We start from the raw sequence: 4,454 nt of genomic DNA, 5'->3' as shown, positions 1-4,454 counted from the left end.
CCCCTCCACACCGTTGGGACCGCAGCGTCGGCGGAGCCCCCGCGCGCTTCCTGCTGCTGTCCGCCGGGGCGGGGCCGGGTTGGGGGCGGGGTCAGGCGGGGCTGGGGGTGGGGTCAGGGCGGGTTGGAGGCGTGGCCATGTTTGGCGGGGCGGGGTCACAACGGGGCAGGCCGGGCCTGGGGCCTGACGGCTGCCGGGAGCCCAACGAGGCTTGGGTGACAGTTCGCGTAGGGCCATCCCGTCGCTGCTCCTCTTGCTGCAGAACCTTCGAGTCCTTCACGGCGGGCCTCGCTGGAGGAACGGCGGGAAGGCAGAGGGAGTGATAGGAAACGGAGAAGCCCCGCGCCGAAAACGAAAACATTACCTGCCCAAGCTGCCTTCCCAATCGCCAACTTGTCCCTTCCTAGGGTTCGCCTCCTTACTCTGTTAAAGTCAAATTTCTGTGCCTTGTGTGGTAGTACACGCCTTAATCTTAGCACTTGGGAGGCAGGGGCAGGTGGATCTCCATTTGAAGCCAACCTGGTCTACATTAATGAGTTCCAGGCTAGCCAGAGCAATGTAGATCCTGTCTCAAAAAAATAAAAAACAGGGGGTTGGGGATTTAGCTCAGTGGTAGAGCGCTTGCCTAGCAAGCGCAAGGCCCTGGGTTCGGTCCTCAGCTCGGAAAAAATAAAAATAAAAAAAATAAAAAAGATTTCCATGGTCTAGAGAAGTGACTCAGTAGTTAAAAGTGCTTGCTGTTCTTTCAGTGGACTTGTTTGGTTACCAAAACCATGTTGGGCAGCTCACAACCACCTGTAACTGTAGCTCCAGGGGATCCAATATCCTCTTTTGGCTTCCTCAGATACCTACATGCATACACACGCACACACGCACACACAGAGACACGAGTAAATCAGTCCTTTTAAAATGATTTCAGAGCCAGTGTGGTAGCACACACCTTTAATCCCAGCCCTGGGGAGGCAGAGGCAGGCGGGTCTCTGTGAAATCTAGGCCAGTCTGATCTACATAGTGAAGTTCAGGCAAACTGGGGCTACAGGTAGACCGTGTCTCAAGACAAAAAAAAATTTTAGCCAAATGAAATAGATCTTTAGGTGCTGTTGTCACCCTTTAAGCCTGTCTAACCTTTTAACATTGCAACATGAGGGTTATCTACAAAGTCCATACTGGAAGGGAAAAAAAATCATAAAAATATGTCTTAAGAAAGTTTACCATTTTGTATTGGGCCGAATTCATAACTGTCATCTGCTGCATTGTGTTCCCAAGGATCATCTCTATGCATAACTTATTTGGTGAGGGAGAGGTTGAGACAAGGTCTCAACACTGTAGCCCAGACTAGCCTTGAACTAGCAGCAATCCTCCTGCCTTAGCCTCTTCAGTGCTGAGATTACAGGAGTGTACCACTGCACCCAGCTAGAATTTCTTTGCTTTAAAAAATTTTAATTTATGTGTATGAGTGTTTGTAAAGGACAGTTGTTAGCTGCCATATGGGTTCTGGGAACCAAACCCAGGTCCTCTGCAAGAGCAACCAGTGCTCTTAACTTCTGAGCCACCTCTCTAGCCCCAAATTTCCTTCCTTTTATATAGGAGAAAATATTCCATTGTATGGACAAACCACATTCTGTTTAGCCATTGATGGATATAGGAATACCCTACAATTAGATTTTAACATGCTGAAATATCTTCCCTGAGCTTAGTGTTGAGAGAAATCATGTATGGAACTAATGTCACAACCCTTCAACATGGCAGCTTTGGGTCTGAGCTCTCTGACCACTAAGTTGGTTCCGGGGGCCAGAACAGTCAGCCTCCACAGCCCTCAGAGCAAGCATGCTGGAGGGGCGAGACAGAAGGAAACCTGGACAGGTAGTGATGTATCCATCAGGAGAGCATCAGGAGTTAAAGCAAGATGAGATGCGGTGGTGGGGGATAAAGGAAGGTGTATTAGTTTGCTTTTTGTTGCTGAGATAAACACCATGACTGAAAGCAACCTGGGGAGGAAAGGGATCATTTCATCTTACACTTAACAGTCCATCGTCTAGGGAAGGCAGGGCAGAAACTCAAAACAGGAACCTGGAAGCAGAATCCAAAGGCAAATTTGAGCTAAGAAATTTCTTAATTTCCCTCTTCCCAGGTATGTCTAGGTTTATGTCAGGCTGACAAAAACTAACCAGCTCAGAAGGGTTCTCTGAAGAAGCAGAGCTGGTACTAGAGACACCCAAATGAATGGGAAGGCAGCGCCAGGGGGCCCTGACCCTTCTGTCTCAGAAGAAGTTGTGGGAACAGATTCATGGGGGAGGCCAGGAGAGGCCACCATGGGCCCAGTGATGGCAACTCTATCACTCCCCCACACATCTGCTTTAGCCACTTTGGTCCTGGCACCAGTGGGAAGGGCCATGTGGTACTGGCTCCTTCTAGTAGACCTTTTTTGTTGTTGTTGTTGTTTTCAGAGTCCCACGTAACCAGGCCCACTTAGTACTTGCTTTGTAGCTGAGAATGACCTTGAACTTCTGGTCCTCTGGCCTTTACCTCCTGAGTCAGCACTCAGGAGGTACAGTTACAACCCCAGACTCCAGATAACTGCTTTCATTGATAATACTAGGTATTGTTAGGAAAGTCTTTATTTACTGGAAAAAAACTTCCTTCCTGAAGCCATCTTTCTAAAGCCAAGTAAGACACCAAGCCTTACTTTGCTGTCTGATAGCTCTTCAGATACTAGAAAAAAACTTGTTTTCTAGACAGGGTTTGACTGTGTTGCTCAAGCTTTTTTTTTTTTTTTTTTTTTTTTTTTCTTTTGAGATGACCTCATTATGTAGTCTTGCCTGGGCTGAAAGTTGCTATATAGACCAGGCTGGTAAGGGCCACCATGCCCAGCTCAGGCTGGTCTTTTTATTTGTTTTTATTTTGTTTTATGAGATAAGATCTCAGCTCAGGCCAGCCTAAACCTCATACAGTCCTCCTCCTTAGTTTCCTTAATGCTGAGATTACAGGTGTGAGTCACCAAGTCCCATTTCAGGCTGGTCTTCTACTAGGTTTAAACCATCTTCCTGCCTCAGCCAAAGTCCCAGCAGCAAGGGCTGCAAGTGGGAACATTGTTGCCATGCTCTTCCCTACACAGAGCTCAGGACCTCACATGTGCTACCCACAAACCACACCACTAAGGAAACCAGTATACCATAAACCAAGGACACCTCATTAGTGTACCATAAACATAGGTTTTGGTCAGTGACACACAGCAAATTTGATGGTGGTCCCATAACATTATATTACCCAGTGACATTATAGCTATTTCAATTTATGTAGGTACATTATGTGATGCCCACACACCTAGGAAATCTCTGAGTGACAGAGTTTTTTACTTAATGTATGAGTGTTTTACTCCCGTGTGTATGTATACCATGTGCATGCAGTTCTTATAGAGGCCAGAAGAGGGCGTCAGACCCTGTGGAGGTGGAGTTACAGATGGTTGTGGGCTACCACGTGAGTGCTGGGAACTGAACCCAGAGTCTCTGCAAGAACAGCCAGTGCTCTTAACTGCTGAGCCATCTCTGCAGCCTCTCTTTGGTTTTCTTTTATTATTTTATTATATATTTATATATTTATTATTATATTTTCATCTTTTAAGTTTTGGTCTTTTTGAGCTCCAGCTGTCCTGGAACTTACTATGTAGACCAGGCTGGCCTTGATCTCACAGGGATCTACCTGCCTCTGCCTCTGGAGTGCTTAAGCATGAGGGTTAAATGTAAGAGAGTCGCTCGGAAGAGAGTAAGTGGGGATAGGTAGGTGCTTCCCAAGGCGGCCTAGGGAAAAGCGACATCCAGGTGTGGGTATGGGATTCTCAAGAGCGCATAGGCAATTCACTGACTTAGCTTTAGTTGTATATCTTTCATCTTTTAGTGACTCTCAAGTTGCATCTCAGAAGATTATTAAGAAATGGTCCCCTCTCTTTCTAAAAAAAATTATCTTGCTAGACTTATCTTCTTTAAAAAAATATATACGTATATTTTGGTCTTTTTGAGACAGTCTCCCTGTAGCCCCAGCTGGCCTGGAACTCACTATGTAGACCAGGTTGGCCTTGAACTCACAGAGATCAGCCTGTCTCTGCCTCCCAAGTGCTGGGATTAAAGGTATGCTCTACCACACCCAGCTTTAAAAAAATTTTTTTAAAGTATTTATTGTTTTTAATTTTTATGTGTATGAGCGTATTGCCTGCATGTGTGTAAGTGCACCTGTGTTGTGCAATCCCTGCAGAAGACAGAAGAAGGCGTTGGATCCCCTGGAATTGGAATTAGGGACAGTTGTTAGCTGTCATGTGGGTGCTGAGATTCAAACCATACTCTTCTGTAAGAACAGACAATGCTCTTAACCACTGAATTATCTCTGCCCTGACTTACCTTCTTTTAAAAATATTTTATTTATTATTATTATTTTATTTGTATGAGTGTATTACGTGCATG

At 45.8% G+C, this 4,454-nt stretch overlaps 1 protein-coding gene across 4 annotated transcripts in view; it reads right to left on the bottom strand.

Moving 5' to 3' along the window:
• The window catches only part of Zmiz2 (zinc finger MIZ-type containing 2), a 17,793-nt gene extending 17,702 nt beyond the window's left edge, over positions 1–91 (bottom strand). For all 4 annotated transcript variants that reach the window (XM_008834088.2, XM_008834089.2, XM_017798433.2 and 1 more), the window contains exon 1: positions 12–91. The gene's annotated coding sequence lies outside the window, so the exon portion shown is untranslated. The remainder of the gene's footprint in view (positions 1–11) is intronic.
• Positions 92–4,454: the final 4,363 nt, after the last annotated feature.

This window comes from Nannospalax galili, unplaced genomic scaffold, assembly GCF_000622305.1.
Source record: "Nannospalax galili isolate Female #2095 unplaced genomic scaffold, S.galili_v1.0 scaffold996, whole genome shotgun sequence".
In the NCBI taxonomy this organism is placed as follows: domain Eukaryota; kingdom Metazoa; phylum Chordata; class Mammalia; order Rodentia; family Spalacidae; genus Nannospalax; species Nannospalax galili.
Note: the sequence above shows the minus strand (reverse complement) of the source record. Positions and strands in the feature narration are given on the sequence as shown.